The sequence below is a fragment of the Notolepis coatsorum genome (genome assembly GCF_963971535.1).
Source record: "Notolepis coatsorum genome assembly, chromosome: 15".
NCBI classification, from domain to species: domain Eukaryota; kingdom Metazoa; phylum Chordata; class Actinopteri; order Aulopiformes; family Paralepididae; genus Notolepis; species Notolepis coatsorum.
In genome coordinates, this window is record NC_140179.1 from 37,174,832 (window position 1) to 37,188,922 (window position 14,091).

Here is a 14,091-nt window from a genome sequence, read left to right on the forward strand (position 1 = left end):
TAACTTGTTCTTGTCAGAGACCAGCAGGGCTGAGTCGTCCGCAAACAGGAACAAGTTGCAGTCACAAGCTGACGACATGTCATTTGCATAAATTAGGAACAGTAGCGGTCCTAGTATGCTTCCTTGTGGAACACCACAGCTCACTGTGAGGGGGGGGGATAGGGTACCGTTTACCTCCACCATCTGTTCCCTCCCCTCAAGGTAGGATTGCATCCAGCTCACTGATAGACTATCAAAACCAATTGCTTTTAGCTTGTCAATCAGAATGGAGTGATTGACCGTGTCAAAGGCCTTTTGTAGGTCCAGCATGACCATGCCGCAGTATTTGCCTGCGTCCACCTCTTGTTTGATGTGGTCATTCAAATAGAGAAGGCATGTGTCAGTGGAGTGGGATGTTCTGAAGCCAGATTGGAATTCGTAGATTAGATTTTTTTCCGCTAGGTACTTTTCGACCTGTTCGTAGACTATTTTTTCCATGACTTTCGAGATGGAGGTGAGAATAGAAACAGGGCGGTAGTTGCCTGGGTCTTGTGATCAGGGTCCCCCATTTTCAATTCATATAGACATTTGACATACACAACATACATGACATTTATGGCATAGGGACATATAGGTATTTAGTACTGATACAGTACAAAGCTATCCTGTAAGTATCATCTTGTGAACCTGCAATAAGCAGAAAGAGTCAAGGAGGGGTGAAAACTTGAGTCACACCAGAAGACCAAGATCGAGGAGAAGCTACGTGCGTCTTCATCCATCACCACACAGCTGTTACTTCACACGTCGCTTACATCTCACTTTGAATGCAGCGGCCGAGTGGGGGACTTAAAATATCGAGACAGAAATTGATGTCAGCCTGCAGAACATGTCATGAACTCAATGTTCTTGTTGTTGTTTTGTAACTAAATGGAAAAACGTAAATAGGTTCCCAGAATTATTCTGGAAAATGAGTAGCCTATCCACATGTACGAGAGTCTACCCACGTGCCCGAGACACGGGTTACTGCAGCACAACACACTGTAGGGTCGTTACCGTTCGTCTTACGGTAAGACTTATTATATCATTCTATTTTCTGTCTTGAGGAAAAGTATTTAGAAAACGAGAGCACCGGTCTCGCCTGCCCGCCTGCCCACGGCGAGATTCTGCACACACCGATTCTGCCTGCACACACCGATGGTTTTTCCTTTTTGCCAACGGGACTATTGACTCAGATCTGCGCCCATTACTAAAAAAAATTAAATAAAAATAAAAGTATTAAAAATCCCTGCAAGTTCCATTTCATTATACAATTAATATATTCACGTAGTCCCTTTATTTGACGTGTCTCGGTTATTTTGTATTGGGCTAACTAAACCACTGTACCCATTCTGCAATCTGTTAATAAACTTTTCAATCAATCAATCAATCAGCAGCGGTGCTGTGCCTCTAGGGGGGTCCGGGGGCATGCCCCCCGTAACTTTTTTTTTTTTTACATTTTAAAGTTAAATGCATCAATCTGGTGCACTTTGAGAGCAAAATAAAGAGGCTAGATCTATGATGATTGTACATGTCAAAATACTTCCCAAAGGTCAGTGAATACCACAACCACTACACCAGAGGAAGCTCAACAAATCATGTTAAACCCAGATTCGGCTCAAACAAGGGACTAAACACGTTTCGCAATTATGCCACAACAATGTGGAACGCCCTACCCAAAGCTGTAAAGGAATGTGAATCCCTGCCCACATTCAAAACCGCTCTTAAAGAGCACCTACGGGAGGCTGCAATTCGAAACTGGCCACCGTAAATGCCCAAAACCCCCACCACCTCCTAATAGACAGTCTCCTCCCCACCGCATGTATATATTCCCTCCCCGCCGTATGTATATTTCTCTCCCACCCACCCACCCCCTCCTAATGTACAGTCCCCTCCCCATCATATGTATATACTCTGTCAGGATCTTGGGGTAACAGTACTGTATATTTGAATACCGTTTATGTCACAAATGTATCAGTACTAAATACCTATATGTCCCTATGCCATAAATGTCATGTATGTTGTGTATGTCATAAATGTCTATATGAATTGAAAATGGGGGACCCTGATGGAAACAAGACAAACGTCTTTCTCAGGTCTGCATCCCCTTAACAATTGTATGTATTGAGCCGTACTGTATTGTACCCATTCTGCAATCTGTTAAATAAAGTTTTCATTCATTCATTCATTCACACCGACCCACCGTTGGGATAGGTAGGATCCGATTTCGTCCACAGGGTGGCGCCGCTGAGACGCCGGTCCCCGGTGATCACGTGGTTTCCTGGGCTGGCAGACTTAAATACGGGATCTGGGACACAGGCGGGCAGATTACTTACTGTACCGGCTCACAGACAGTCTGCACGGCGTGAGAAAGAAGAGAGAGTTCATTGACTCCTATAGACGGTCAGCCCTGTACTTCAACAAGGCGACTGTGGCGACTTTGAAAATAATAGTATTACTTATTTGATTATAATTGTATTATTATTAACGCTATTCTCTAGCGGTGATCTGGTCCCTGTGGTGATCCAGGAGGAGGCGCGTTTCAGCATCGTTTCTATCGGGATCTAAAACGCCGGGGGAACGTCTTCTTCACTTTGAACTTCTGAGGAATGCCAAGAGTGTTGACCCAGAGCAGGATCCAGAAGATCTGGAGCCCACCCAAGGATGACAACAAGCCGGCGGCCCCCAAGAGATGTAAGTCACCCCCGTTCATTTTTAATAAACCTTCTCGAACGTATGAATCGATTTATTTTAATAATCCAATCGAAGTAAATATATTTTATAGGCCTAATTAATTGTTTCGGAAGTGGGCTCTAATTTTAAGACGTTGTGTAGGTCTAACACAGCTTTTACATCCAGATTGAACACCGAGATTGAGTTATTGAAGCACAATACATTACATTTACAAGCGGGATAATTCAAAGCGAATAGAGTATTGCATTGTGCATGCGGCTGTGACGTGAGTTTATTAAAAAAAATAATATAAAAACACAGGCTGAATGAATGAATGAATGAATGAATGAATGAATGAATGAATGAATGAATGAATGAATGAATGAATGAATGAAAACTTTATTTAACAGATTGCAGAATGGGTACAATACAGTACGGCTCAATACACACAATTGTTAAGGGGATGCAGACCTGAGAAAGACGTTTGTCTTGTTTCCATCAGGGTCCCCCATTTTCAATTCATATAGACATTTATGACATACACAACATACATGACATTTATGGCATAGGGACATATAGGTATTTAGTACTGATACATTTGTGACATAAACGGTATTCAAATATACAGTACTGTTACCCCTAGATCCTGACAGAGTATAGGGGAGGGGACTGTACATTAGGAGGGGGTGGGTGGGTGGGAGAGAAATATACATACGGCGGAGAGGGAATATATACATGCGGTGGGGAGGAGACTGTCTATTAGGAGGTGGTGGGGGTTTTGGGCATTTACGGTGGCCAGTTTCGAATTGCAGCCTCCCGTAGGTGCTCTTTAAGAGCGGTTTTGAATGTGGGTAGGGATTCACATTCTTTTACAGCTTTGGGTAGGGCGTTCCACATTGATGTGGCATAATTGCTAAACGTATTTAGTCCCTTGTTTGAGCCGAATCTGGGTTTAACATGATTTGTTGAGCTTCCTCTGGTGTAGTGGTTGTGGTATTCACTGACCTTTGGGAAGTATTTTGACATGTACATGGGTACCTTAGTCGTATAGTGTATCTTGTAGACCAGGCCCATTGCAAGTTGCTGTACTCTGTCGTCTACTCTAAGCCATCCTAGGTTGTCAAAGTGGGCAGGGGTGAGGTGGGTTCATTTATGCAAATGACATGTCGTCAGCTTGTGACTGCAACTTGTTCCTGTTTCGCGGACGACTCAGCCCTGCTGGTCTCTGACAAGAACAAGTTACAGGTTGAAAAAACCCTCAGCTCGGAACTAGGCAAAATCTGCATTTGGCTCGCCGATAACAAACTATCATTACACATGGGCAAAACAGAGTCCATTCTCTTCGGTTCAAATAACAAACTCAGCAAGACCGACGGCTTCTCAGTTACAGTGGGAGACAATATTGTCACAAGGAAAGATGAAATTACCTACCTGGGTTCCATCCTAGAGGCTAATCTTTCCTGTGACAAAATGGCATCCAATGTAATAAAAAAAGTCAACCAACGAACTCGATTCTTGTACCGGATCTCCTCTCTGGTAAACAAGAATACCCTGAAGACTCTGGCAGGAGCACTCATTCAAGGGTACTACGACTATGCTTGCACCTCATGGTACCAAAGCACCTCAAAGGCACTAAAAACCAAATTACAAACATCTCAAAACAAACTAGTCAGACTAGTACTGCTTGACCTGACTCCTAGAACCCACCTCACCCCTGCCCACTTTGACAACCTAGGATGGCTTAGAGTAGACAACAGAGTACAGCAACTTGCAATGGGCCTGGTCTACAAGATACACTACACGACCAAGGTACCCATGTACATGTCAAAATACTTCCCAAAGGTCAGTGAATACCACGTTCACAACACCAGAGGGAGCTCCACAAATCATGTTAAACCCAGATTCGGCTCAAACAAGGGACTAAACACGTTTAGCAATTATGCCACATCAATGTGGAACGCCCTACCCAAAGCTGTAAAGGAATCACTACCCACTTTCAAAAACACTCTCAAAGAACACGCGTGAATACTTTCCCTAAGGGGGTTGCACTTCCGTGTTCGGTTTGCGCGGCCTGATTGGCCACTCAATTCGGTAGAAGAGTCTGGTGGGCGAGATTGGCATGACCAGCCTGTGATCTAAAAACTCCTGCCTGTGGCTGAATAATGAAGCCCAAAGTCGCGTCACGCGCAAGAGCATATTACCTACTTCTTATGCCGTGCTCAATATTAAAACTCACTGCTCGTCCACCCAACGTAAACAGAGCAGAGATAAGCAATAATGAAGTCGTGTTTTGAACAGAGCAGAGATAAGCAATAATGAAGTCGTGTTTGCAGAGATAAGCAATAATGAAGTCGTGTTTTGAACATTTATGTTGTGTTGATGGAATCACGTTAACACATTCGGGGTCATTGGGATGCGTCTAATAAATCTCTAGAGGACCAGCTTTTGTAAACAGACTTGGGGCTGTTTGTAGAGCTAAATCTATACTTTATAGTATTGCTATCTGTCCATTCTCATTGTCAATTGAGTCCATAAACGTCCCTTCAAAATGGCTTAAAGATATTTTTTTTCATCAATACGTTCTCATTTTATAGCGCCGTGAATATAAGCGTTATACGGCATTTGGTCTAGTATATTTCCTGGAAGGCTAGATAAAGGGCTAATAGCTGCTAACGTTATATCCAATGGCATTTCCGTTATACAGATGCTACAGTTAAAACTCAAACTGCATATGATCGGCACGATCCTCAAGCATGTATGCATGAAAGGGGGGGGGCGGGGGACGTCGTTTCTTATTATTGATTACCAATAACCGTGTTCGTCTAAGTAGCCACATACGCTGGTCGGCTGGTTGAGTATCATAGCAAGCTTTGATCAGCATGTAATTTACGTGAAAAAGATCTTACCATGAGCCGGTTGGATCCCCCCGAGCATTTCCCCGTTATCGATCGCCATCTGGTAGATCGATATGTCCATTGGCTGATGATAAATCCCCTTATTGCATAGTGAAATCCGCAATCCAAAACGTATCCCGTGCAACAGACAATAGCTATCGCTTCAGATGAGTAGAAAACTACATTAGAGATCCAAAAAGAAAAAAAGACAACTTCTGCCACAGGGAACACTCTATTATTGTGATAGCGCCCCTAAGAGGATCTGGCCGGTATTGCACTTTGGCGAATTCAAAGAGTAGGGTACATCTGCAGTGCAGCTCTGCGACCTTGAATAGGTTATTAAAATGGAATAAAAGCCAAAACAACTTGCCACAGATATATCCGTGCTTCTGTCCACAACGGGTGGAATCGAAACACGTATATATCCGTTGTTCGTCCCCATTGTGTTAATATAGAGAGATGAAAACAATACAATACGTTATTTCGATTGATATGAATAGCTAGTTACGTTAATATAGAGATGAAAACAATACTTATTTATATTGATGTTATGTCGATTGATATGAATAGCTAGTTACATTAATATAGAGAGATGAAAACAATACGTTATTTATATTGATGTGATGTCGATTGATATGAATAGCTAGTTACGTATATATAGATTTTTGAGATGTCACAGTATGATGTCATAATAGAACATTCTAGAACATTTGTTAGCCGCTGGTATGCGTGCCATTAGGAGGTAAAGGGTACCAGAAGATGGCGGTATTGCAACGTTAAGACCACATCAAGCTAGAGAAGGTGGCGGTAATGCACCAAGAAGGTTGTGCCAACCGCCAATAAAAATCAAAAGAAGAAGAAGTATGCGTGCCATTAGCATTAGCCACGCTTCTAGGCCTCTTTTCTTTTGGAAAGAAAAAAAAATATATATTTATAATATATTTTTTTAATATATTCTTTTTGCATTCGACTAAGAGGTTGGCAGTCGACTACGGCTCCTTTCGATCGATTAGTCGACTATTCGACTAATAGGGGTCAGCCCTATACCGTAATAACAACTATACCGTAATAACAACTATTCAACTATAGGCATAGACCAGGGTTTAACCCCTGGTCGTCAAGAGAGAGGGGAGATGAGAAAGATGAGCTGGTGCTGATGGGGAGTGAAGATGAGCTGGAGGACTGATCATATATATATGTATATACCCCACACACACAAATGCACACACAGGGTTTAAGTTATTAAATCATAATAATTGTCCAAATCTCTTGTCGGTTTTATAGATTTTTTAATAGGCCTTTATTTTCACAAGTACATTTCGGACAAGTAAGTTTAGCTTTCGGACAAGTAAAATATCTGCTCTTTGATTGGACCGTCCGTCTCTGTGGCACGAGGGGGCGACCAATGGGTTTACTGTTGAAGGCACTTACACTTACAGGCAGACATAATCAATATTCTGCCCAGCTCCCATAGTCAAGCCACTCAATTAACTTAGATTCGATTCGATTAAAATGTATTGTCATCATAAGGATAAGGCACAAGTACAGTATGATGAAAATAGGTTTGTCATCCAACCAGAGTGCAAATGTAACAGTAAAGTGCGATAGTATACATATACATGCTAGTCAGATGTATGTACAGAGTTGTAGTAATAATATGTACAGTGATACAGGTATAAAGACAGTATGGTAGTAAGTAGGTCATACTGTCCAGCAGCACATCTATAGAGTAGGTAAAGGATATGTACAGATATAGATATAGTGTCTACAGATATGTAAATAAATATATATATATGCAAGTATGTACAGACAGATGTGTATATATATATATAATACGGTAAGAATAATATATACGGTATAACAATAGAAAGAGAGGAGATTCTCCACGCTGGAGGTTAGCTTCTAGTATAGTTACGCAGGTATCGCCTGTGTTTGGCCACACTCTCAGTCCAGTCCCAGTTCAAATTCCCCTCCAGGAGGTGGGATATCAAACCTTGTGAAAGTCTCTAGAGTAGATAAATACTCGCCTCCCTGGACTGTATCTGCTCACATGCTTTTTGCGCTAGCAAGGCGTCGCATGCCTGTGAAACACTTATACGTTATATTACCGTTTCACGTTCCTCTCAAATTGTACTGACCCGTCACGCAGACCCAAGACACAAACTCAGACCGTGTTTATAAATAACACATTTCTGAGGTATGATCGGCCCATGCGGGTACAGTAACGCGTTGCAGAAGTGTAGCTTCAAAGCAGGTTAGACGGAGTCGTGGCACCGGCGTCCTGCGCCGCTATCTATCACTCATCTGTTGTGAAAACACTCTTGTCACCGTGACAACGTGACGTCCACTGTCTGTGACCCCCACACAGCCAGCCCATAATAAGATCATCCGCCCTGGCACCACCTGGATGAATGAATGGGTGAATGAAATAATGAATGAAGGAAAACGGAAGAGAGAGAGAGAGAGAGAGAGAGAGAGAGAGAGAGAGAGAGAGAGAGAGAGAGAGAGAGAGATGGTGGCTATAAGTAACAGGTTGGATGTTCTGAGATGGAAAGGAAGATAGGTTTTTGTCAGGGTTCCTCTTTCCCTCTTTTTCTGTCAGTATTCCTCCTTCACTCCTCTTTTTCGGTCAGTATTCCTCCTTCACTCCTCTTTTTCTGTCAGTATTCCTTCTTCACTCCTCTTTTTCTGTCAGTATGTGTGTGTGTGTGTGTGTGTGTGTGTGTGTGTGTGTGTGTGTGTGTGTGTGTGTGTGTGTGTGTGTGTGTGTGTGTGCTTGGGAAGAGAAGAGAGAGAGCTGTACTGGGCTGTTGTGCTGAGCTGATGTTGTGCTGAGCTGGTGTTGCTGTGATTGATTGGAATGATTAACGCAGCCGGGCGATAATCCAATATGATCACATGGAGATCGGACATATCCAGATATCGTGATGCGCCATCCTGTTGTCTAAATTGACAATAAAAAAATTGCCCCTAGAGGACAGCCCTGGAGGACAGCCCTAGAGGACAGCCCTGGAGGATAGCTTACATCACTGGCCAAAACAAAATCGGAAGAAAGCGGAAGTTCCCCTATTCAAACTGCGTCGCCACATGTCAACAGCTCAGAAACTAGAGATGCCATTGTGCATCCCTGTCTCAACCTAGATATTTTGGTTAAATCACTGCACTGCCCAGTTTATGCTATAGGAAAACCAAGCAGCATCTGATTTAGCCTCCGTGTGGGGTGGGGTGGGGGGGTTTGACCTGACCTCGTATGATGTGAGATTGCACCAGGGGGGGGGTCACGTGAGGGGACCCGCGTTAACCCACTTCTCTGAATGGATGATGGCTGTAGGTTATGTGTGAATGTTCCTCCCCTGCTCGTACTATATGTTCACGGCACGCAGAAGTGGGTCAAACAGAGCGCTGATGTGGACCTGATCCTGAGTCAGGCTTACAGAGGCGCGGGGGGGGGGGGGGGGCTACAAGTCGGCAATGGATGGATGGATTCTGGGCAGGAGTTCCTTTAGTTTGAACCCCTTCCTTGGATAATAATAATAATAATAATAATAATAATAATAATAATAATAATAATAATAATAATAATAATAATAATACACTTTATTTGTATAGCACCTTTCATACAGAAACTGCAGCTCAAAGTGCTTCACAACACTAAAGTGCAGACATATAAAATCACAAAATATCAAAATAAAAGCACACGTTGAACTTGATCGTGCATATTTATTAGAAAATCAAATTACAGCACTATGTTATCAATACACGTTTATAAAACGAGGCATATTTAGCCAAAATATGTTGCCAGAACAAAATATATATATATATATATATTGATATATTTATTTGTATTTGTATTTTTTTTTTTTTACTTGCCAATGCGCGACCCCACTGTCACCTACCCACGACCCCACTTTGGGTCGCAACCCGTCGTTTGAGAACCGCTGCTCTATGCCTTACCTTGACTGTGTCTATTTGCTGCTGTCTATTTCATGCTCGTTTTATACGTATTGTATGTCTGCACTTTATGCATTTATCTGCTAATTCTGTGCTCATTTTATGCCTGTCTTTCTTTTTTTACTGCTGTGAAGCACTTTGAGCTGCAATTCTTGTATGAAAGGTGCTGCTGTACAAATAAAGTTTATTATTTATTATTATTATTATTATTCTGTCGTCTTTTGTTCGTTGTAGTTTAGCGAGGGCTGGGCTTTTAGAGGTGGGGAACAGGGGGGGCTGACAGCGCGACACTAAACCACACACACACACACACACACACACACACACACACACACACACACACACACACACACACACACACACACACACACACACACACACACACACACACACACACACTGTCTTACTTCTGTCAGATTAAACTCTAATCTCTAATCTCCTATTAGGCCGCAGCACAGGATGTTTCGATCAGGCAGTGCTTAAATATTTATTAAATCTCTCTCTCCCCCCCTCTCTCTCTCTCCCTCTGCCCCTCTCTCCCTCTCTCTCCCCCTCTCTCTCTCTCTCTCCCTCTGCCCCTCTCTCTCTCTCTCTCTCTCTCTCTCTCTCTCTCTCTCTCTCTCTCTCTCTCTCTCTCTCTCTCTCTCTCTCTCTCTCTCTCTCTCTCTCTCTCTGCAGTGGGCGAGGGCCCCCACTTGGCCAACCCCCCACTGTCATCGTGATGGTGGGCCTGCCGGCGCGGGGCAAGACCTACATGTCCAAGAAACTCACCCGCTACCTCAACTGGATCGGCATGCCCACCAAAGGTACACACACACACACACATACACACACACACACTTACACACACACGCACACGCACACGCACACACACACGCACACACGCACACACACGCACACGCACACGCACACACGCACACACACACACACACACACAGAGGAGTGACTCAGCAGTAATCAGATTGTGCATGATCTTGCAGTCTTCAACGTGGGGGAGTATCGTCGGGAGGCTGTCAAGAACTACAGTTCCTATGACTTCTTCAAGCCTGATAATCAGAGTGCTGTGAAGATCAGACAGTAAGTCACCCCCAAACACACACACACATACATACACACACACACAACACACACACACACTGTAAACACACACATATACACATACTGTACACACTGCACACACGCCCAGCGGTAAGAGACTCATGTCTGGAAGTCAGATTGCGAGAAAATGAATTAAATGTTTTTTTTTTCCATATGATCACAGTTTGAATGTTTTAATGCAAGAACATACTGTAACAGCTAACAGTTATCTTTAAATAGTAAAAACCTTTGTTTAAAAAAGGCAGTTTAGTACCAAAAAAGCAAAAGGTATTAACTAGATTCAAATAACCATATCTTCTTCAAATATTTTCAATGTATGACACATAATTTGAAAGCTTATATTCTGTACTTTCATAATCTGTAAAAATAAAAAATAATTACAGAGGGAGACTTGTGCCACGAACTGCTGGGCTCGGTCACATACACACATACTGTACACACACACACACACACACACACACACACACACACACACACACACACACACACACACACACACACACACACACACACACACACACACAGACACACACAGACACACACAGACACACAGGTAGACATCACCTTCCACCCAAACCTCGCCCACACATATCCACTAAGTCATGGTCTATTATTTGCCATCAAAACATGACCAAACATGGCCGCTGTTTGTCTTCTGTATAGGCAGTGTGCCTTGGCGGCGTTGAGAGACGTCAGGTCCTACTTGACAGAGGAGGGAGGCCAGGTCGCGGTGAGTGAACACCCCAGCATGCACCACATCCCAGCATGCACCACATCCCAGCATGCACCACACCCCAGCATGCACCACACCCCAGCATGCACCACCATAGATATATATAGAACACTAGATAGCTTAAGGCGGAGTCACCAGCGTCACTGAACCGCCGCCATCTTGGGAGGGTCAGCCTTGAGTGAGAGTGAGTGAGCTGCACAGACAAAAATACTCATAACTCGCTGAAATATTGATGGATTTACAAACGGGTTGGTTTGCTATAAACATCAAAGATGTAGTTATGATACTGCATACTTATATATATATATTTTTTTTTAAAGATGTTTTTTTTTTACAAACCGCTTGAATCATAGCCACGTTAATAATGCTTGTAATAAACCAAACCGTTTGTAAATCCGTCAATATTTCAGCGAGTTATGAGTATTTTTGTCTGTGCAGCTCACTCACTCTCACTCAAGGCTGACCCTCCCAAGATGGCGGCGGTTCAGTGATGTCGCTCTCCATTGGCCGGCAGCGCGGGCAAGCTATCTAGTGTTCTATATATATCTATGTGCACCACATCCCAGCATGCACCACATCCCAGCATGCACCACATCCCAGCATGCACCACGTCATCAAGTTTCAAGTTCAAGTTTCAAGTTTTGTTTTATTCGTCACATATAAGGTACATGTGTACATTACAGTGAAATGCTTGGTTCCGTATGATGAGCCCCCTGAGATTGTGCTTCATACAGTAACAAAAGTTAAAATAACACCAAAACACTATACAAAATATACAAACTAAAGTAAAGTAAAGTACATTATGCAAAAATTAGGTATGGATGTAGTGCAAATCTTTTTGTAATAAATAGATCAAATATGGTGGCCAAATGTTGTCTTGTTTAGACGCCACTTCACAGTGAAACAACCACCAAGACCCCAACAGCAAACCTCTTGTCACAAAATAAATGATGTATGGTTATAAATCATAAACATACAAGAAGAAAGTATGTGGTTATAAACCAGGGTGTTGCAGATACAAAAAAAGACACTCTGAAACATGAGTGAAATATTGTATTGCCTGTCAATCAAAATGTATCTTATCAAATCCTAATTGTGTTTTTTTTTATCAGGTGTTCGACGCCACAAACACCACCAGGGAGAGACGAGACATGATCCTGGAGTTCGGCAGCGAGAACGACTTCAAGGTGAGCGTTTCCACGGTTACCGGCGCCAGCGGTGACGGCCGCCACCATAACCATAGATATATATAGTAGTTCACCGGCGGCCATCTTGTCACAGGCAGCATGCCCACTCATAACATGAATGTCTATGGTGCATGTACTATTGAAATAACCATAGCTTGCAAAATGTTCAACCGATTTACAAACGGTTTTGTTTATTACAAACGTTATTAACATGGCTATGATTCAGGATGCTTGGACGTGTTGAAATAATTTTCATATGAAAGTCCATTATACGTATGCCGTATGATAACTACATCTCTGACGTTTATAACAAACCAAACCGTTTGAAAATCGGTTGAAAATGGAGAAAGCTATGGTTATTTCAATAGTACATGCACCATAGACATTCATGTTATGAGTGGCCGTGCTGCCTGTGGCAAGATGGCCGCCATGTGGCAACGTCGGTCTCCATTGGCCTTAAGCGCGGGTGAGTCATCTAGCCTTTATATATGTCTATGGGCCGAACACTGTGTGAGTCATCAGTGACGCGTCGTCATGGTGACGCGACGACCCTGAGCGGCTTTGCCTTCTTCTTTGTGTTTCAGATTTTCTTTATCGAGTCGCTGTGCGATGATCCAAGCGTCATCGCTTCTAACATCATGGTGAGTCGCCGGTCTGTTGTCAATACATCTAACGCCCGCTTACATGTGTATATTACGAAAAGAGATCAAATCAGCATTTATACTAACTAGTTATAACTTTCACGACAATATAAGGGGTCGTGGATGTTAGATTTGATTTGATTAGATTAAATTAGATACAAATGTATTGGCATCATACAGCACAAGTACAGTACAAACGAAAATAAGTTTGGCATCAACCAAAGTGCATATGTAACGTGCAGTAGTAATATACAATGTACAGGTGATTAAACTGGGTATAAAATATAAAAAGTAGTACTACTTCGTAATAGTGCTGATTAGATGTATACATACTGTACATGTACAGAGTTGTAGTATTAATATGTACAGTGATACTGTTATACAGACACTATGGTAGTAAGTCATACTGGCCAGCGTAAGAATAGGTAAGGGATATGTACAGATATAGATATAGTATCTACAGATATGTAACAAGGATTATATACAGGTATGTACAGACAGATGTGGATACATATATATACAGTAAGAATAAATATATACTGTATATATATATATATATATATATATATATATATATATATATATATATATATATATATATATATATATATATATATATATATATATATATATATATATATATATATATATACTGTATATACGGTATATACAGCATTATTGTATCATACAGAGTGTGTTGTCACCTTGACAATTCCACATCCTCCCCGAACAGGAAGTGAAGGTGTCCTCTCCAGACTATCAGGACTGCAACAAGACGGATGCCATGTTGGACTTCCAGAAGAGGATCGAATGCTACAGAGCGGCCTACGAACCTCTGGACCCCGAGCAGTACGACAGGTAAATAGCTACTCTGACTGCGTTTCCCAGTTGTCACTACT

The 14,091-nt window shown here is 42.3% G+C and overlaps 1 pseudogene across 1 annotated transcript in view; it reads left to right on the plus strand.

The window, feature by feature from the left end:
• Positions 1-2,577: 2,577 nt before the first annotated feature.
• LOC311242018 (6-phosphofructo-2-kinase/fructose-2,6-bisphosphatase 3-like) overlaps positions 2,578-14,091 on the plus strand; it is a 23,974-nt pseudogene continuing 12,460 nt past the window's right edge. The window contains exons 1-7 of the transcript XR_014620992.1: positions 2,578-2,709; positions 10,212-10,339; positions 10,514-10,610; positions 11,295-11,361; positions 12,477-12,551; positions 13,136-13,192; positions 13,926-14,050. The product of XR_014620992.1 is annotated as a 6-phosphofructo-2-kinase/fructose-2,6-bisphosphatase 3-like (transcript). The remainder of the gene's footprint in view (positions 2,710-10,211; positions 10,340-10,513; positions 10,611-11,294; positions 11,362-12,476; positions 12,552-13,135; positions 13,193-13,925; positions 14,051-14,091) is intronic.